The following is a 22,269-nucleotide window of genomic DNA, read 5'->3' on the forward strand; positions in this document are numbered from 1 at the left end:
ACATCTCTATTAAAAATGCTGACCCAAGGGCACCTGGCTGGCCCATTTGGAAGAGCATGCAACTCTTGATTTTAGGGTTTTGAGTTTGAGCCCCACGTTGGGTATAGAGATTACTAAAATAAAGAAACTTAAAAAAAATAAACTTGCATTTAAAAAATGCACTGTGCACTAATCATCAGGGAAATACAAATCAAAACTACAATGAGGTATCACCTCACACCTGTCAGAATGGCTAACATTAACAACTCAGGCAACAACAGACATTGGTGAGGATGCAGAGAAAGAGAATCTCTTTTGCATTGTTGGTGGGAATGCAAGCTGGTGCAACCACTCTGGAGAACAGTATGGAGGTTCCTCAAAAAATTAAAAATAGAACTACCCTATGACCCAGCAACTGCACTACTAGGTATTTATCCAATGGATACAGGGATGCTGTTTCGAAGGGGCACACACACACCCATGTTTATAGCAGCACTATCAACAACAGCCCAAGTATGGAAAGAGCCCAAATGTCCATCAATGGATGAATAGATAAAGAAGATGTGGTGTGTATATATATATATATATACACATACACAACGGAGTATTACTCGGCAATCAAAAAGAATGAAATCTTGCCATTTGCGACAACATGGATGGAACTAGAGGATATTATACTAAGTGACATCAGTCAGAGAAAGGCAAGTATCATATGACTTCACTCATATGTGCAATTTAGGATACAAAACAGATGAACACAAGGGAAGCAAAAATAGTATAAAAGCAGGGAGGGAGACAAAACATAAGCAACTCTTAAATATAGGGAACAAAATGAGGGTTGCTGCAGGGTTTGTGGGTGGGGGAATGGCCCAAACGGGCAAGGGGCATTAAGGAAGACACTTCTTGGGATGAGCACTGGGTGTTATGTGTAGGGGATGAATCAGTGGATTCTACTCCTGAAATCATCATTGCATTATATGCTGACTAACTTGGATGTAAATTAAAAAAAACAATAGGGGTGCCTGGGTGGCTCAGTCGGTTAAGCGGCCGACTTCGGCTCAGGTCACGATCTCGCGGTCCGTGAGTTCGAGCCCCGCGTCGGGCTCTGTGCTGACAGCTCAGAGCCTGGAGCCTGTTTCAGATTCTGTGTCTCCCTCTCTCTGACCCTCCCCTGTGCATGCTCTGTCTCTCCCTGTCTCAAAAAAAAAAAAAAAAAAAAAGTTTAAAAAAAACAATGAAAAAATTTAAAAAATGGACCGCGGGTCCATTTCTAGGTTCTCCATTCTGTTCCACTGATCTATGTGTCTGTTTTTGTGCCAGTACCACACTGTCTTAGGAATACTACTCGGTGATCAAAAAGAATGAAATTTTGCCATTTGCAACAAAGTGGATGGAACTACAGTGTATTATGCTAAACGAAATGAGCCAAATTATGCGATTTCACTGATAGGTGGAATTTAAGAAACACAACAGATGCATACAGCAGAAGGGAAAGAAAAAAAAAAAGATAAAACAGAGAGGGAGGCAAACCATAAGAGACTCTTAAATACAGGGGCGCCTGGGTGGCTCAATCAGTTAAGCATCCAACTCTTGGTTTTGGCTCAGGTCATGATCTCACAGTTCATGAGTTCGAGCCCTGCATTGGGCTCTGGGCTGATGGCGCAAAGCCTGCTTAGGATTCTCTCTCCCTCTGCCCCTCCCCCTCTTTCTCTCTCTCTTTCTTAATAAGTAAATAAACTTTAAAAAAAGAGAGAGAGAGACTCTTAAATACAGAGAACGAACTGTGAGTTGCTGGAGGGAGGTGGGGGATGAACTAAATGGGTGATGGGCATTAAGGAAGGCACTTGCTGGGATGAGCACTGGGTGTTGTATGTAAGTGATGAATCACTGGGTTCTACTCCTGAAACCAAGACTGCACTGTATGTTAATTAAGTTGAATTTAAATAAATAAATTTTTAAAAATGCACTAATCCAACCCAGCAGTTCCACATCTGGGTAGATACCTGAAAGAATTGAAAACAAAGTCTCCAAGAGATACCTACACACCTATGTTCACGGCAGCATTACTTACAGTAGCCAAAGGCAGAAGCAACTGTGTTCATCAAGAAATGAACGGATAAACAGAACGTTTACACATACAATGGAATATTATTCAGCCTTAAAAAGGAAGGAAATCCTGACTCATGCTAGAGCATAGATGCACCATGAGGACACTACGCCAGGGAAGATCCACCGGTCACAAAAGGACATATATTGTATGATTGCACCCATATGAGGGACACAGAGACAGAAAGCAGAATGGCGGTGGCCAGGGCCTGGAGGGAGGGAGGATGGGGAGTTAGTGTTTAATGGCGACACAGTTTCAGTTTGGGAAGGCGAAGAGAGCTCTGCGCATGGATGGTGGTGATGGGTGTAGATTTGGTTAAGCCTAATGGTTAAGACTTTCATGGTAACGTTTACGTAATGGTGAAGGTAACTTCTCCATTATGTGTATCTTACCAATATCTTAAAAAATAAAAACAAAAAAATTTTCACATGAAAAAAGAAAACACACCCAAATTTCCTGAAGTACTAGAAAGGAGTATACACCCAACCATAGTAATCTGACAGAAATCGCTTCTCTGCACTTGGAAAGACCTAGAAAGGGCCACCTGGATGAAGTCCCACCCACCCTTGGCTGGGCCCCTGCATTAACGCCACAGCTGCTCCAGTCCGTCCTGCACACAGCTCAGCACTGACTCTGGGAGCTTTGTGATTCAGTCCTGGGGCTCTGGTCACTGGAGGCACAGCTCACCCTCTAAAGAAACAATCTCCTCTTGGTCTTAAACACGCATTTCCTGGTCTGTGAGCATTTCCCAGACCAACAACAGGACTAAAGAACCAAAACAAAAACAGAACAGCCCTCGGTTTTCCTCGGGGATTCCCTTAAGGACCCCCTCAGGCCAGAGGTGAAATCCTAGCTCCATTATTTACACACCATGCGGGTCAGTCAACATCTCTAGACCTCCGTTTCTTCATTTATGAGATGGGGCTCCATGGGGTGGTCTTGAAGATGAAATAAGAGTGTTGGGTATATTTTTTCCTGTTTGTATTGTTTGTTGAGAAACCTATTCAGACTTCACTTACCAAAGATCTTAAAGATGAGGCCTACGTTGCCACTAAAAACAAAGAAAATCACCCCAAAATCAATAACAACTATAACTAGGATATTGCTAGGGAAAAGGGGTGCCTCAGATCAGCTTCAGTTAGGGTGACCCCTGGACCCCTAATCTTGTGTTGGTTCCTCTTTGCTCTGATGGGACCAGAAATCTTCCTCCAAACAAAAACAACAAAAGCAAAAACACTTCTGTCACCCAGAAGATACAAATTTCCTAAAGTACTAGAAAGGGAGACCCTTGGGACACCCTCAGATTATTCCCATTTGCTCATTACATATTTTTATTTATTTTTAAAGGTTTGTTTGTTTACTGATTTATTTTTGAGAGAGAAAGACAGCACACGTGCAGGGGAGGGACGGAGAGAGTGGGAGAGGGAGAGAACCCAAGCAGTCTCTGCACTCCCAGCACAGAGCCCGACGTGGGGCTCCAACCCACGAACTGTGAGATCATGACCTGAGCCGAAGTCGAGAGCTGGACGTTTAACCTACTGAGCCACCCAGGCGCCTCTTATTACATATTTTTAAATAGCAGGGTTATATATATGATAGGTAATGAGGACATTTCGCCTCATTAAATTCAGATAATTTGGAAAGGATGTGGAAAATTTGGGCAAGGTGCATGGGAATGAGCTAATCAGACAACTGGGAACTAGGACTTACAAGATGGCAAAGACAGCTTTAGAAGAAGATCTTAGGCTGACCACACTCTTGAGTGATGTGCAAATTTTGCATATGTTCCTGCCACACTTGTGACTCAGCCCTCCAAGCTGCACTCCAAACAGCCTCACAGACGGCCCCAGTCGCATGAACAAACACTCCCTTTCACACATCCTGACACAGAAGACTGCACTCACACAGGCCCACATTCACCTGCCTGTTGACACTGGTACTGTCCACACAGACACCCTTTCATGAGTTCCCTCAACAGAGAAACCCGGATGGCGGCCAACATGTGCGAGTGCCTGCACACTCGTGCCTCGCCCCGGCGTTCCAGACCTCCTTCCCTCACGGCCATCTGGACATGGTTGCTGCTTCTTGGGCTGTCCTCCAAGTTTTCCACATAAATCCCCTGCGACAAATATTCATCGCGTGACTGTGCCGCTCTGGGCACTGCCATGACCCCCCCCCCCCCCCCCCCCCCCCCGGGAGCAGCAGAACTGAGGCAGAGGTGGTCTTTGCTCTGAAGGAACTCAGTCTACTGGAGAAGGCGGATGGGAAGCGGGGGGGGGGGGGGGGGGGGGGGGGGAGGGCGCGGCATGCAAAAATCTAAATGCCTGGGCTGAGGCTGGTCCTAAAACAGAGAGGTAGGGACAAGGGGGAGAGGGCAAAGGAAGAGAGAGGGAGAAGTGGGGCCACAGGAAGAGAAGGTCTCTCTTACCTGGAGAAGGGGTGAAAGACTGGCATTGAAGACAAGGGGGTGCTGGAGAATCACCTTGAAAAATGAGAAAGACTTTGCCAGGTGGGGAGGGAGGGGACATTGCTCACCGGAGAGACTGTGAAGAAAGGGAGAATCCGTAGGGATGGACAGGGTATACGCAAGAGCACGGAGGGGAAGACGAGGGGCGGGGGACAGTGTTGTGGGGGTAAATCAGGATACACGATGGAAACACTTTTTCGCTGTATGAATCCACTTAGAATTCATTCCCGCTATTCAGATGGCGAGGCACTCCAGGATGCTTTTTGGGGCGAGTAACCGAAAAAGTTGATTCTGGAGGGTTGAACCGTAACAATAAGGGGTAGTAACTCCTCCAACTGGGAGCCCAGATAAGGGTACAATCGCTCAGCGTCATCCCAAGACCCAGGATCTTCTCACCTGTTTCCTACTCCATCTCCATCATGTGGTGTTGCTCATTGAACAAAAAACGGTTGCGGCGCTGCCGGCACCGCATCCTCACACAGCATCCGAGGCAGAAAGAATGACCTCTCTCTTTTTTTGTCCCATTTTCAAAACTGAGAATCTATTCCAGAATCTCCCCCATTCCAGCCAGTTTCCTTTCACCCCTCAAGTTCATACGCCATTTCCCAAATCAAGGATTAGCAAGAATATTTACTTGATTGGCCTGACCAATCAGACCTGTCCCCTGGGGGGCTGGAAATGGGAGTCCAGGGGTCCTGGAGGCCCCGGCTGACAGAGGACGGGATGAAATCTTGACTCTGCTGGCAAAGGGGGTGGCAGTCACCATCACAGTGCCCTGCATCCCCTGGGGGGAGGTGGTGCAATGCAATCACATCTGCAATGCAGAACAGTTACTCCGACAATAGTCTGCAGGGTGAGAGAGAGAATGAGACTAGAGCAGAAAAACCAGCCTTGGAGGCATGAAATGACAGTCTCTATCAGGACAAAAGCACTCAGGGAAAAGGGACAAAAATGGATGCTGTTGAGACACGGGAAGAAGATGGGGGGGGGCACCTGGGTGATTCAGTCCGTTAAGTGTCTGACTTTGGCTCAGGTCATGATCTCATGCTTCATGAGTTCAAGCCCCCATCGGACTCCTGGCCCTGGGGCACTCACTTTCCTGTGCCAAATTCACCTGAGAGACCTCAGCAAAGCCACTCTGGGACACCCCAAAGGAAGGGCTTTCCAAACCCTGGGAGATGCCCCAAAGCAATGAGTAAAGTCTGTTGATCCAGTGGTTGACCAAATTAACAGAAGGCATGCTTGTGATGACATTTTTGTTAAAATATTTTATTAGCAAATGTTTAATAACGAGGCTTGATAAAATAAATCCTTCTTAGTCTATTTTCCAGAAGTGGAGAGAGCAAATGACTTTAATGATGGGTAACAAATCCTTTTCCAACTCTGGTGGTTTCCAATTTTTGGCTTTCATCAAAATTGAAAGAGGTCTCATGGACCTGTCAGCTGACGGGTCTTTACAAATAATATTTTTATTTTATTTTATTTTAGAGAAAGGAAGAGTGTGTGATGGGGAGAGGGGAAGAGGGAGAGAGAGAATCCCAAGCAGGCTCCACACTCAGCACGGAGCCCAACACGGGGCTTGGTCTCACAAACCGTGAGCTCATGACCTGAGTTGAAATCAAGAGTCGGACACTCAACCACCTGAGCCACCCAGGCGCCTCTACAGATAGTATTTGATGATAGATCACTGTGTGATTTTTGACTCATAACTAAGAAAGCTTTAAAAGAATTGGGTGACAGTTACTATACTAAAACTTGTTGCCTCATCTATTTATTTAGAAGACAAAATTTTGTCAGCTCTTCTAGCAATAAAAATGAAAAAACAAACCAACCAACCCCAGGAAGAATACTGTTGCTGATCTTGAACCAATGTAGCAATAATAGCCACACAGAAATAACCTGATCTGCAAACAATACACTCATTTCACAAGGAAATGACTAACATCTACAAATAATCATTTGTTGTTTCTAAATTAATAAATAGTAATTATGTTGTCTGATCAGTTATGCACTAATAGCAACTGTGACAACAACTCAATCCAGAAGAAAAAATTCTAACACAAGGAATTATGGCTTCAGAAAAAAAAGAACACCACACAACACTTGTAGAGAAGTATGACACGGTGATAAATGAGTGCCTTACAGCTTAAGGATCCATTGAATCAGGAGAACAGTTTGTGAACAAGTGGGATGGAAGGGCTCTAGGATCTTGGCACCTGCCATATCATCCCAATGCACTGAAAATAAGACTTCAAGGAGAAAGAGGAAAATATGTCACATTTTCAACTGTTAACGAAGTCCCTGTTCATTCATTTTTTAAAGAAATGGATGATGGTGGCTATAAAATCACTACTGTATTTGGATTCCCTTGGATAAATTCAAAAGGGCAATACAGGAACGTCACTTAAAAATGTGAATGCATATAATATGCCTACAGTCCCTTGCAATTATTTAAACTTCTAAGCAAACTGCAGCTACCACCTTAAAATGCGTGAAGAGATGCATAGTTTTTCCAAAAAAAATTTTTTTTAAGTGGCCTCTGTGCCCAACCTGGGCTTGAACTCATGACCCTGAGACCAAGGGTTGCATGCTCTACTGACTGGGCCGGCCAGGTGCTCCTCAAAGCATTTTTTTTAGACATTGATGTTGATAAAACATGACACCCAATAACTGCAGAAATCAAAGTGAACCCAAATTTTTATCAACACACACCAAATACTGGTCACAAACAAATCTCCATAAATATCAAAGGACTGAAATCATACTTAATAGATTCTCTGATCATAAAATTTATCAGGAAGAGTCCTCTGGAAAATCCCCAATTATCTGGGGTCAAACGAGGTCACAGGGGAGATTAGGAACTGTTTAGAAACTAATGACAAAAGCACAACACATCAAAACTTGTGATAACGCAACTAAAGCAGTGCTGACAGGGAAATCTAAGACTTTCAATGTTTACCTGAGAAAAGAAGAAAGCTCCTTAGACCAGTGATTTAAGCTCCCCTCTTAAGAAACTACAAAAAATAAGACAGACAAAAAAAGAGAAAAGAAATAATGAAGAGTTTAAGTCAATTAAGTAGAATATGGAGAAGCAATAGGGGGGAAAAATCAATGAAAACAAAAGCTGGTTCTTCCAAAAGATGAATAAAATCAAGAAACACCTAGCAAAGTGATAACGAGAAAGAGAGGAAATGGGAGTCTCCAATTTTAGGAATGAAAGAGGGGACCTCAACACACAGCACAGAAAGCAAACAGGTTAAAGAACAGGAAATTGTGTACAGCTTTCTACCAATCAATTTGACAGCTTGGGTTAAACAGAAGATGTGAATAGCTGCATATATATGAGTGTGTGTGTGTGTGTGTGTGTGTGTGTGTATGTATGTGTGCGTGTATGTATGTGTGCATGTGTATATGTATGTGTGTGTACATACACACACATATATATAAGAAACTGAAACTGTAATTTATTTTTTTTAATATTTATTTTTGAGAGAGAGAGAGAGACAGAGACAGAGACAGAGTACAAGCAGGGGAGGGCCAGAGAGAGTGGGAGACACAGAATCTGAAGCACAGAATCCAAAGCAGGCTCCAGGCTCTGAGCTGTCAGCACAGAGCCCGACATGGGGCTTGAACCCATGAACTGTGAGATCATGACCTGTGCTGAAGTCAGATGCTTAACTGACTGAGCCACCCAGGCACCCCTGAAGCGGTAATTTAAAAATTCCCACAAAACTCCAGGCTCAGAGAAAACTCTAAGCTCCGATGGCTTCACTAGTGGATTTTATCAAATATTTAAAGAAGAAATAATATGAATCTCACACGCAGTTGAGAAAGTAGAGGAGAAGACTCCCTAACTCATTCTAGGAGGCCAGCGTTACCATAACACCAAGACAATCTTTATTTTTTTATTTATTTATTTTTTAAAATTTTTATGTTTATTTATTTTTGAGACAGAGAGAGACAGAGCATGAACAGGGGAGGGTCAGAGAGAGAGAGGGAGACACAGAATCTGAAACAGGCTCCGGGCACCGAGCTGTCAGCACAGAGCCCGACGCGGGGCTCGAACCCACGGACCGCGAGATCATGACCTGGGCTGAAGTCGGACGCTCAACCGACTGAGCCACCCAGGCGCCCCCAAGACAATCTTTAAAAGATATTACAAAGTAGGGGCACCTGGGTGGCTGAGTCGGCGAAGTCTCTGACTCTCGGTTTTGCCTCAGGTCTTAATCTCACGGTTTTGTGAGTTCGAGGCCTGCTTCAGGCTCTATGCTGACAGCGTAGAGTCTGTTTGGGATTCTCTCTCTTCCTCTCTCTCTCTCTCTCTCTCTCTCTGCCCCTCCCCTGCTCACACTGTCTCTGTCTCTCTCAAAATAAATAAATAAACTTAAAAAAAAATGATACTACAAAGTAACCACAGACCAGTAGCCTTAAACACAGAAGTAAGAACTCTAAGAAAATATGAGCAGTAGAATTCAGCAGTAAATAATAAGGATGATCCAATACAACTAAGTGGGGTTTACCCCAGGAACATAAGGGTTGCACATTTGAAAGTCAATTAATGTAATCCATCACATTAACAGAATAAAAAAAAAAAAAAGAAAGAGAGAAGGAAAACAGTCTCATTCACAAACATGAAAATCCTCAAGGGTCTATAAAAGCCTACTATAATAAGGGAATTTAGCAAGATTGCAGGATAAAACATTGATACACAAAAGTATATAGGATTTGTGTATATCAGCAGCAAACAATTAGAAAATAAAAAATTTAAATTCCGTCTAAAAAAAATCTTAAATTACTTAAGAATAAATCCAACAAAAGCTGTGCAGGGCCTCTATACAGAACTGTATAAAACACTGCTGAGAGACATTAAAGATCGAAATAAATGGAAAGAGATACATTACGTCCATTGATTGGAAGACCCAATATTCTTAGGATTGCAGTTCTCCCCAAATTAATCTCCCTAGAGTGCTTCTAAAATGTATATGGAAGGAGCAAGAATGTAGAATGGCCAAAGAAGGAACACAGTTGAAGGTCTTATGCTTTGTGATTTTAAGACATAAAAAAACCATAGAAATCAAGACAATTGGTATTGACATAAAGGGAGACAAAAGGATCAATGGAACAGAATAATCCCCACAGATGTATAGTCAGCTGACCATCAAAAATCCCATGGGGAATGGAAAATTTTTTTCATCAAATGGTGATGGAACAGTTGGATAGCCATAAGGAGAAGAAATAAATGTTGACTCCTGCCTCATACCACACACACAAATCAGTTCAAAGTGGATTATATATCTAAACATAAAACCTGTCTAAGAATATAGAGGAAATCTTTGAAACCTTGGAATAGGTGAAGAGCTCTTAGACAACAGAAAGCACAAACCATAAAAGAAAAATCCACTAATCATACTTTGTTAAAGTTAAAAACTGCTGGGGTCCCTGGTTGGCTCAGTTGGTTAAGAGTCCAACTTTGACTTAGATCACGTCTCCTAGTTCATGGGTTTGAGCCCCATGTTGGGCTCTGTGCTGACAGCTTGGAGCCTGGAGCCCACTTCGAATTCTGTGTCTTCCTCTCTCACTGCCCCTCCCCTGCTCGTGCTCTGTCTCTCTCACCCTCAAAAATAAATAAACGTTAAATACAAAAACAAAAAAATTTGCTCATCAAGACACAGCTATGAAAATGAGAGGGCAAGCCACAGGCCTCATATATTTACTGGCAAAATACTTAAAAGTGCATTAAAAAGTTAAATCTGACAAAATATTGTATCAAGAACATAAACAATCTATAATAAAAAGACAAACCAGTAAAAAAAAAAATGAGCAAAAGACTTGAACAGAAACTTTGCAAAAGAATACATACAAATGGCCAACAACAACATGAGGAAGTGCTCGACATCCTTCATCGTCGGAAATGCAAACTGAAATCATAGCGTAATATGATTTTATTAACACTCATTCAGCTAAATTAAAAACAGTAACGTCATCAGATGTTGGCGAAGATTTAGAGAACTGGAATGCATATACATTGCTGGCTCATCACACTCTAGATTTTGAGTCGTAAAGGTTATCTCTGAAATGGGGATAACTGCCCCACCACAGGGTTGAGGGTTGTACTGAGAATCAAATGTACTAATTCTGGTTCTGGCACAACACACACCCATACCCAATCATACATTGGCTCCCTCTCATCTTATCCTTGAACAGCTATTCCTATGTTTGGAGAATTGTGTCCCTACCCTCTTTGTGCCACATGATAGCCAGTATCTGCTTCTCTCGGTTCCCAGCTAATTTTTTTTAACGTAGATTTCATTTTAAAAAAAAATTTTTAAATATTTATTTTTGAGACAGAAAGACAGATCTTGAGTGGGGGAGAGGCAGAGAGAGAGGGAGATAGAATCCGAAGCAGGCTCCAGGCTCCAAGCTGTCAGCACAGAGCCAGACACGGGGCTCGAACTCAGGAACTACGAGATCATGACCTGAGCCGAAGTTGGATAGTTAACTGATTGAGCCACCCAGGCGCTGCAGTCCTCAGCTATCTCTATAAGGATGAGAGCCTCAAGGATCAGGCTGCTTCTCTACATGTCCATCACTAGCTGCTCTTCCTGGAATCAGCTGTGCCAAAAAAGTGCAAGTGGCAAAGATTTGGGGCAGGGGGACTTCTTTTCTTTTTTAATGTTAATAATTTCACCCACACTGACAATTCATGCTGTTATGACACTGTAAGATCTTAGAGAAGCTACTTGCCTTGTTCTAACCTCAGTGAAAACAAAAAACAAATCAAAACAAAATATGAGCTGAACTGAGCTAGGTAGAAGGATGTCAGCCTTCCTTGGGGACTGTCCAGCAGCAGCAGAGAGCTGGGGCAGGATCCTGCCCTGGCAACAATGGCCGCAGCTTGCTACTTGCCTTGAGTTCCCAGAGATGTCTGGAGAACTGATAACATGAAAATATAGTGTGCATGCAAAAATGGCTGCTGTTTCTAGGACAGATTTGTTATATGCCTGAGGCTTTGGTTATATACAAATGAACAATGATTTTTGAGTTTCCATGCCCTAAGGGGCTGTTTTTCAAAAGGATGTTAATCGGAGTCTGCCCAGGTCATAGGACCAGATGTCATTTTTCCCTGACATTCTCTCTGGTCAGAACAGATGACCCCAAATTCAGAATCTTTCCAATTTGGCCCAAAGTCGGACATAGGAAGGGCATGACTTTCCTTCTTTTGTGTGCCCATATGTATATTTGTCCTTCCTTTGTTGGATTTTTTTTGCTTTATCAAAAGGTAAGACCAATAACCCGTTTAGGATGCTTCTCCTGGTTTCTGTGTTCATCCTTCAGAAACTTGCAGCTTCCTCTACACTGGAGCTTTGTCGAAAGCTTTCCTGTCTATCCTGACCACTCTCTTTCATAAACCATTCTTTGTCTCTATCAATGACTTTGGTGCTCACAACTTATTATGCTGTCATTAAAACAATACAAAACAAAATAAAACTGTTTCCAGTTAATAATCTGCCAATTGGCTAATGTACTGTTTGAGGACAGTGGTCCAAATATGTAATACTTATGAAATTATGACTTTTTTAAACAAAGATTTTATCTTTAAGTAATTTCTATACCCAGTGTAGGGCTTGAACTCACAACCTTGAGATCAAGAGTCACTTGCTCTACAGACTAAGCCAGCCAAGTGCCCCAAATTATGTTTTTTCTTGGAAATGGAATTGGATTATTGACAAATAACATTCTAACTATGGACTCTCTTGCCATAAAGTAACCAATTCAGATCTTCCCAAAATAGGACCTGGATGTTAACAGGTGCTCCATGAATAAAGATGATATGGTCGATTAAGTTTGGAGGGATGCGGCAGTTTTCCAGCTGTAGGACTTGTCAGAGCCTTTAATATGCTCCTGCATTGTGAATCTGGTAGAGAGGAGGGAGATAGTCTAGTAGTTCCCAAACTTATTTGACCTTGGGATCCTTGCATCTTGTAGTGCTAGTGTTTTCCAAACTTTAGGGAAGCTACATCCTAATACATTCCCCAGGGCTGGGGTGGAACTGGGACATCACATAGGACAATGCTTTCTTTTTCCAAGTTAAGATACATTTTGACGTTTACTAGGAGGAAGAAGGCCAGGGTTCTTACCTGTCCTTTTCCAGTCCTTTTGGTTTCCCAGGCCTGTCATATACGGCTTAGCCTAGCAGAGCACCCATAGAGGCTTGCTTCAAAGCCATCCCCACGAGGATGGCAAGACTGGGGCCTGTGTGCCTGTTTCCTTCTGGCACGGTTCACCCCTGCGTGGGCTTCCTGAGGTGACTCAGTTCCTTTCCTCCCTGGGTCTGCCTTAAGCCATGCCGAGCCGCCCAGAATTGTGGAGAACTCAGAATATAAGCCATACATTCACCAGATTCCTGGACAGACAGGGACCCTGAGCAGCTTGGCTCATGCTTCTTATCCCACAGACCTCACTTGTATGTTCTTCCATGGGCCTTGCCAATGTATCCTTTCCCATCCGTTTTCCTAGATAGCCCATGCTGAGACCAGAAAGCTGCTCTGTGTTTCATATCCAGAGAGAGAGAGAGAGAGAGAGAGAGAGAGAGAGAGAGAGAGAGAGAGAGAGAGAGAGAGAGAGAGAGAGTCTTTGTTCAGAGAATTGAACAACTCCAGGCCCAGGTTATCAATAATACCCCTGTCCCTGCACAGATATGCCAGACCCTGCCCTCCAGGCACTTCTTGGCTGGAGAGCCACGATACCAGCATGGAACAAAGAGGAAGTGTCTGTAGTCTCTGTGAAGTGCTAGATGATGGGCTGGTCACAGGCTGGGAGGAATTCAGGGGAGCGACGACAGGCGGGTGTTGAAGCGGCTCATATAGACAGCTGAGCTGGGTCTAGAAAGATCAGTAAAGTTACTTAAAAAATAGCACTTCTGGCTTCTCTCCTTGTGATTATAAATTACTGCATGATCACTGTATAAAACTTGAAAAAGAAACCCCAAAAAACTAAAGGAAGAAAATTAAGATCACTCCAAGTTTTTTTCAATGCATATTTTTTTTAATAAAAAATTGCAGGAGTCTGTGAATATGGGTACATATATACATGTGCATCTGTACGCATGCATAATGAGCATATATACCCTGTACGAGCAATTCTCAGCCTTAGCTGTTCGTTATAACCACCTGAAGTGTTTGTAAAAAATACTGGTGCTCGACCCCAAATAAACTGAACAAGAACCTTAGAGGCTGGGGTGATAGTTATGTTAGTTTGATTATGATGATGATTTCACAATGTATACAGTTTACATATGTTGTACAGTTTATTTTATTTATTTATTTAAAATATTTTATCTTTATTTATTTTTGAGAGAGAGACAGCGTGTGAGCAGGGGAGGAGCAGAGAGAGAGGGAGACACAGAATCTGAAGCAGGCTCCAGGCTGAGCTGTCAGCACAGAGCCTGACACGGACTCAAACTCACAAGCCATGAGATCATGACCTGAGCTGAAGTCGGATGCTTAACCGACTGAGCCACCCAGGTGCCCCATGTACAGTTTAAATATATACAACTTCCATTTGTCAATCGTATTTCATAAAGCTGGGAAAAAAATAAAAGGATTCAGGGAATTTTAACCAGTACTTACTGATTACACACACACACACACACACACACACACACACACACACACACACGTTGAGGCCCAGGCACTGTGTATTTTTACAGCACCGGGGAGATCTGACTGTGCACTCAAATATGAGGTCCACACCTCTAGACCCTTCAGAGTAAAGTGAATGTGCCTCCATCCATCTCAAGAGTGAGAACATCTGAGTCCCCCCAACTGATGGCAACAGTGGAGTCCAAAAATTCAGTCTATGTCCTGCTGAACGTTGAGGATCTTGAGGGGAGCAATACAAAGTGCTTTGGCTGCATCTTGGGAGTTTGGTCTTGGGACAGTGGCCTGGTGAGGCTGGGTTTGTGCTAGAACCTGGGTTGGTGAGATGCACCCAAGTCTTGCCAGCTGGGTCAAGTCTTTGGTCCCTAAAGTAGCTGCAATTGCTAAGCTGTCATCATCTCCTAGAGCAGTAAATCCTTAGAGGTGGGCTTCTTCCCCTCAGGTGTCATTTTCAGGAGAGGGGCTTCGAGCTGCTGTGACCAGGATGCTCTTTAAATTACTGATGGGTCAGCTTCTGAGCAGTGAAGATCTGGGCTGTGATACACCCATAGCCACGGACGCCACAGTGCCACTCCCCAAGCCCGGGGCAGCGCAGGATATGGGCAGTGTTCCAGTCTTTTAGGCGAAGGTGCAAGAGGCTGCTGGGGAAGGGAGGAACAAGCGAGCCTCAGTCAGAAGGCTCAGGGCCCTAGAGATGGGGGCACAGGCTGCCATGTTGGAGGCTATGTGTTGGTGGCTGAGTGCTCTGCTCTAGAAAAGCAAAGGTCCTTCACTTCATATCTTTGGGGGAGAGACAAGGGGCAGGAGGCAGTCTAGCTCAGTCTAGGTCTTAAGCCCAAGGTATAATGAATCTCAGCAATCTTAGTGACCAGCTCTTTCTGGATCCATGGACGAGAAGCCCAAGGAATGCAGTCAGGACTTGCCCAAGGCTCCCCCCTACAGACCTGAACCACCTCTCCACCTCTCCACCTCTCCCTCTTCCTTTTGAAGTCTTTCTTCCCGTTCTCACCCACAAAGTGTGAGGCTAATTTTTTTAAGTTTATTTATTTATTTATTTAGAGAGAGACAGGGAGGGAGCAGGGGAAGGGCAGACAGAGACACCGGGGGGTGGAGGGGAGAGAATCCCAAGCAGGTTCCACGATGTCAGCTGAAAGCCCAATGTGGGTCTCGAACTCATGAACCATGAGACCATGACCAGAGCCAACATCAAAAGTCAGACGCTTAACTGACTGAGCTACCAGGGCGCCCTAAGAGTGAGGCTACTTTTTGTCATTTGGAGCACTTCTGAAAAGAAAGATCTTTTCACACACTTTTCCTAGACCAGCCAAAGTGATTCATTTTCAGAACAATGAAGATCTACCTATTCATTCAAGGTGACCTTCTCCCAGAAAAATGGGGTCAACTCACCCTTCCCTTAACTCCAGTAACTTACTTTACCCTACCGTATTCTAGAAGAATCAGCAAACCAGGAGAACCTGTTGTAGTTGGATACCTACACTGTTATGGCTTCCCCTTGTCAACACCTATTATGATACCATGTTTCCAAGGCTTTGAATATATTTCCAATATACATACCCTTTCTCACACATATACTGTAACATGTGCTCCACTTTTTCATTTAGGTTGAAATCCATTTTTGTACTCTTATAAATAAAGATACTATAAACCTCCTTATACATGGGCTTTGCAGTAGACACAGGATTTCTGACAGTGGTTGGGGGTGGTACTACATAGAGAAAACAGAACAGAGGCGGTAAGGAGAGGTGGACAACATATAAGGTAAGTTCATAGGAACAGTGAGTTATCAGAAAGCCCCTAATTCAGAGTGATATGAAATACGTTTGGCTGGCAAAGGACAGGCACTGGATCAATCAGGCTACCTGTGGGAGCATAGCAGGGTTCTGGAGGTTCCCTGCTGGGCCAAGCATCACCTACATATCTATCTATCTATCTATCTATCTATCTATCTATCTATCTATCTACCTACCTACCTACCTACCTACCTACCTATTTAAGAGGGAGAGAGAGAGAGGGAGCAAGTGAGTGAGGGGCAGACAGAGAGAGAGAATCCCAGGAGCGGGAGAGAGAGAGAGAGAGAGAGAGAGAGAGAGAGAGAGAAAGAAAGTGGGGCTCACCTGAAGCCAGGCTCATATTTTACCTGAAGTGGGGCTCATGTTCACCCGAAGCAGGGCTCGAGCTCACTGGAAGTGGGGCTTGAGTTCACCCCATGTGGGACTCAAACTCCAAACATGAGATCATGACCTGAGCTGAAGTCAGATGCTTAATGACAGAGCCACCCAGGCGCCCAAGCATCACCCCTTTAGGGAATGGATTGCAGAAAGTGGGGTTCTGGGGCAGAGCCTGGGGCACTGGGGCAGTAGAGGGCATTGGGAAGATGGCTCAAGAAAGTGTCTATTTATCCACTAATAAGAAAGTATTTTACTATTTTAGTGATTTTGGAGCCATTACAGTGCTTGTCTACTGAACAGCAACCCAGATAGGGTGATCTCATGGCAGTTCTCTACACAGCTCTAGAATGTCTCATGCCTTTTTTCTGAATGGAGACACCCCCTGTCAGACTTAATTCTACAGGGAGACCTGTAAGGACCATTTTCATAGGGACTGATAATACTTCTCTGCAGCATGTGAGAGAATAAGCTGTAAACAGCCCCACAACACCCTGGCGAGGTGCTTAGAAAAATGAATGGCTTTTACGGGAAAATAAACCAGAGAGGACTTAGAAATGTCCTGACTCACGAAGCCCTCATTCTCCACACTCTCCTGTGTCGACACAGTTGACTCCAGAGGGACATCAGATGAGTTGAAACTTTGAGTTTGCAAGCTATCACTCTCTTTCCCAACAAAAAAAAAATACACCTTCGCATCTAATGGGTTTGCTTCTCACTGCTCCTGAGACCTGAGGAGGTGGCAGGGAAAGTGCTCACCTAGACCTGCTGTGGGGGCTCCTGAGGAAGTTGAGTTCCAGGGAGCTTCTGGTTCCCAGGGTCATGAGTCCCCCTTTTGAGATAATCCTTCACTCACCCTACCAAATGTGCAGGGAGAGCGGGCTCAGGAACATAATTAGTCCATTGAGAATGCAAAAACATGACAGAACATAATGTATTCTTGATGTCAGGTAAAGAAAATGTACTTTCAAATATTTATTCTGGAAAAACGCTTGCCATGGGTCATAGCATCTAATAACTTTATTTGTCTGGACACACTCTTCTCAAGGGCCATTTCCACTTGATCCTGGTGGATCAGGTGATAGGTTGAATCAATGACCCGGCCCAAGTTAAAACTGCAAAAGCAAAGCTAACAGGCAAAGAAGACTTTTCCAGAAATACTGCACCAAAGGAATGACATAAAGGTCAACTCCACTGAAACAGGAATATGAGAATTTTTGAGAGCTGGGGTAGGGGGAATCTCAGGTCACCTGCAGTTATTTTTTTCTGTTAATTTATTTTTAAATTTACATCCAAATTAGCATATAGTACAACAATGATTTCAGGAACAGATTCCTTAATGCCTCTTACCCATTTACCCATCTTTCCCCTCACAATCCTTCCAGCACCCCTGTTTTTTCTCTATATTTAAGTCTCTTATGTTTTGTCTCCCTCCCTGTTTTTATATTATTTTTGCTTCCCTTCCCTTTCATCTGTTTTGTATCTTAAAGTCCTCATATGAGTGAAGTCATATGATATTTGTCTTCCTCTGACTAATTTCGCTTAGCATAATACCTTCTAGTTTCATTCGCGTAGTTGCAAATGGCAAGATTTCATTCTTTTTGATTGCTGAGTAATACTCCACTGTATGTATGTATAACACCACATCTTCTTTATCCACTCATCCATCGATGGACATTTGCGCTCTTTCCATACTTTGACTATTGTTGATAGTACTGCTATAAACATGGGGGTGCATGTGCCCCTTTGAAACAGCACACCTGTATCCCGTGGATAAATACCTAGTAGTACAATTGCTGGATCATAGGGTAGTTCTATTTTTAGCTTTTTGAGGAACCTCCATACTGTTTTCCAGAGTGGCTGCACCAGTTTGCATTCTCACCAGCAGTGCAAAAGAGATCCTCTTTCTCTGCACCCTCGCCAACATCTGTTGTTGCCTGAATTGTTAATGCTAGCCATTCTGACAGGTGTAAGGTGCTATCTCATTGTGGTTTCGATTTGTATTTCCCTAATGATGAGTGATGTTGAGCATTTCTTCATGTGTCGGTTGGCCATCTGGATGTCTTCCTTGGAGAAGTGTCTATTCATGTCTTTTGCCCACTTCTTCACTGGATTATTTGTTTTCTGGGTGTTGAGTTTGAGAAGTTCTTTATAACTTTTGGATACTAACCCTTTATCTGATATGTCATTTGCAAATATCTTCTCCCATTCTGTCGGTTGCCTTTTAGTTTTGCTGATTGTCTCCTTCGCTGTGCAGAAGGTTTTATTTTGATGAGGTCCCAATAGTTCATTTTTGCTTCTGTTTCCCTTGTCTCTGGAGACATGTTGAGTAAGAAGTTGCTGCAGCCAAGGTCAAAGAGGTTTTTGCCTGCTTTCTCCTCGAGGATTTTGATGGCTTCCTGTCTTTTTTTTTTTTTTTTAATTTTTTTTTTTTAACGTTTATTTATTTTTGAGACAGAGAGAAAGCATGAACGGGGGAGGGTCAGAGAGAGAGGGAGACACAGAATCCAAAACAGGCTCCAGGCTCTGAGCGGGTCAGCACAGAGCACGACGCGGGGCTCGAACTCACGGACCACAAGATTATGACCTGAGCTGAAGTCGGCCGCCCAACCGACTGAGCCACCCAGGCGCCCCTGATAGCTTCCTGTCTTACATTTAGGTTTGTGATCCACTTTGAGTTTATTTTTGTGTATGGTGTAAGAAAGTGTTCCAGGTTCATTCTTCTGCCTGTCGCTGTCCAGTTTCCCCAGCACCATTTGCTGAAGAGACTGTCTTTATTCCATTGGATATTTTTTCCTTTGTCCAAGATTAGTTGGCCATACGTTTGTGGGTCCAGTTTTGGGTTCTCTATTCTGTTCCATTGATCTGGGTGTCTGTTTTTATGCCAGTACCATACTGTCTTGATGATTACAGCTTTGTAATATAGCTTGAAGTCTGGGATTGTGATGCCTCCTGCTTTGGTTTTCTTTTTCAAGATTGCTTTGGCTATTCAGGGTCTTCTCTGGTTCCATACAAATTTTAGGATTTTTTGTTCTAGTTCTGTGAAGAATGCTGGTGTGGTTTTGATAGGGATTGTGGTCACCTGCAGTTTTTAATTGCCCTTCACAGTTGGAGCAGGGTGCCCATCACAGCCAAGTGTCTATGCTCCCACAGGGATTGGGGGATGGGGTGATATCTCCTTTGAGGTTTTCCTTTCTTTTCTTTTCTTTTTTTTTTTTTTTGAGAGAGAGTGAGAGGGAGAATGAGAGGGGGAAAGAGAGAATCTAAAACAGGCTCCATGCCTAGCACAGAGCCTGATGCAGGGCTGGACCTCATGACTGAGATCATGACCTGAGCTGAAACCAAGAGTCAGATGCCTGACTGAGCCACCCAGGTGCCCTGGTGTCTTCATTCCAAAAAGATGTCTCCCAGGTCCCTGAGAAAGACATTCCTGGATTATAAGACCAGCAAGAGACTGGGAGAAGATCTGCATTACATCAAAGGGGCAGAGAAAGAATTTAGAGTTTCAAGTTTTCTAAAGTAAATGCTCTAGAAAAGGGAGCCTATCATCAAGAAGAAACCTGTCTAAACTTCAGTCAAACTGAGGCAAATGTTAAAGCCATCTTGTTTGCACTTTAATCAATCCATGAATGCACCACAAAATTTGTTCCTGCTAACCTTGAGAACAATCCTGAACCCAAGGATACATTAACCTGTAAATTTTGGGTCCGTGTGTGTACCTTCTTATAAATCGTCCACTGAAATAAACTTATAAATGTTTCCTTTTACTGCCCTCACCCGGGAGTATTTTCATTAATTAATTCAGTAAACACCGATGAAGTACATCTGTGCTGGGCATCATTTTAGCAGAACAAGATAGAAACTTCTCTTCATCAAAGAGACCTCATAGCACTAGAGGAGAAAGATGAGTAAATGAACATGTAAAATATAATGTGAGATTTCCTCAAAGGTTAAATATGAAGGTACCATTTGAACTAATTCTGCTCTAAGGTATCTACCCAATGGAAATAAAAACGGATGTCCACACAAAGCCATGCAGCACAAGGGTGTTCGTAATAGCATTACTTAATAATAATTAAAAAAAATTTTTTTAAGTTTACTTTTTTGAGAGAGATAGAGTGTGAGTGGGGGAGAGGCAGAGAGAGGGAGAATCTCAAGCAGGCCCTGCAGGGCAGAGTCCACGTGGGGCTTGAACCCATGAAACTGTGAGATCATGACCTGAGCCAAAATCAAGAGTTGCACACTTAATCGACTGAGGCACCCAGGCACCCCACATCAGCCTTAGTTATGATACTCAAAAGGAAGAAACAACCCAAATGCCCATTTAGTGATGAATGGATAAATAAAATATGGCACATCTGTACAACAGAATATTATTCCGCATGAGGGAGAAATGGGAGTACTGATGTGTGCTAGACCATAAATGAACCTTGAACACAGTATCTAAAGTGAAAGAAACCAGTCATAATGGGCCATACATTGTATGATTCCATTTAGATGGAATGCCCAGAACAGGGAAATCCATAGAGGCAGAAAGCAGATTAGTGGTTGCTTAGGGCTTTGGGGGTTGGAGAAAATGGGGAGTGACTGCTAATGGGTATGGTGATGAAAGTGTCCTAAAATTGATTGTGGCTTAGTATATTCACAAAATTATTGTTGTGGGAAAATGAGAAGAGCACTGGATTTGACATTAGACCTGGTTTGAATCCCATAAGTGTTGGATACTTGATTTGTCCAATGATACGCCCTTTCTCCATGTTCTCCACCTCATTAAATGGTCTCGCCAACCATCCCCCCAGCTACTCAAACTGGAAACGTGGGAGCCATCTAAATCCACACCTCCCAGCCTCTCATTACCCTTAGCTAATTAGCTGAGTCCTACTGATTTTTTTTTAAAGTTTATTTATTTAGAGGGAGAGAAGGAGAAAGAGAGAGAGAGAGCACATGTATGTGAGTTGGGGAGGCACAGAGGGAGGGTCTCAAGTAGGTTCCACACCCAGCACAGACCCTGGGATCATGACCTGAGCCAAAATAAAGAGTCAGATGCTCAACTGACTGAGGCACCCAGGTGCCCCACTACTGATTCTTTCTTCAGTCTTTGAAGTGCTCTGTCTTCTCCATTCCTGCCCACCCCCCACCTTTTGCTGACACCATCTCCCACCTGGACTACTGCAGAAGCCTTCTCTAAGTCCCAGCTCTTTAACCTAATCCCTCCCACCGTCCACATCACTGGGAGGGTAGTGTTCCTAAAAAAAAAAAAAAAAAAAAAAAAAAAAAAAAAAAAAAAAAATCCCTCCTGTCACTTTGCTCAGTATCATTCAATGGTTCAGGACTGTCCTGACAGCAAACACATATCCGGTGATCCATGCATGCCAGGCACCATTCTAAGGACTTTGGATGCACTAACTCCAATCCTCAGGTTAGTCTACGTGGCAGAGGAGGGGATTAGACACGGAGAGGTCAAATGACTTGCCCAAGGCCATGCAGATGGCCAAGTGGGAAGCTGGGGTTGAATCCAGGGAGCCTGGTCAGGTCTGTGCTTACAGCCCACACACTAGGGTGTCTCACAAAGATGGAGACTCCTTCCTGTGACCTTGGCCCTTCCTACCTCCAGCCCCTCCACATGCTCCTGGGCTCTGGTATTACTGAATTGTCTGCATTTCCTCAAAAGGGCCTCACTTAGCCTTGCCATCTCAGGCATGGCCAAGAAGTTCACTGGTGAGACAACTGGGGGACAGGCCTCCCACAGGTGCCCTCACTCTCCCCACACCTTCGGGTACATGTGGGCTGTGCTCTAGGCCTAGCGATGGTTGTCATTAAGAACTCTCAACAATGACCAAAGCGCAACTCTCCAGCTAGTAAGAGTCGAGG

General features: G+C 43.6%; 1 protein-coding gene across 3 annotated transcripts in view; it reads right to left on the minus strand.

The window, feature by feature from the left end:
- Positions 1–22,269, minus strand: part of MCM10 (minichromosome maintenance 10 replication initiation factor) — a 108,504-nt gene that overhangs the window by 32,071 nt on the left and 54,164 nt on the right. The window contains exon 21 of one of the 3 annotated variants that reach the window (XM_053894620.1): positions 10,478–13,435. The exons of the other annotated variants lie outside the window; for them this stretch is intronic. The gene's annotated coding sequence lies outside the window, so the exon portion shown is untranslated. Of the gene's footprint in view, positions 1–10,477; positions 13,436–22,269 lie in introns of those variants that run through there. 3 annotated transcript variants of the gene reach the window in all.

Source organism: Panthera pardus, unplaced genomic scaffold, assembly GCF_024362965.1.
Source record: "Panthera pardus isolate Hobbes unplaced genomic scaffold, ASM2436296v1 HiC_scaffold_6, whole genome shotgun sequence".
Taxonomy (NCBI): domain Eukaryota; kingdom Metazoa; phylum Chordata; class Mammalia; order Carnivora; family Felidae; genus Panthera; species Panthera pardus.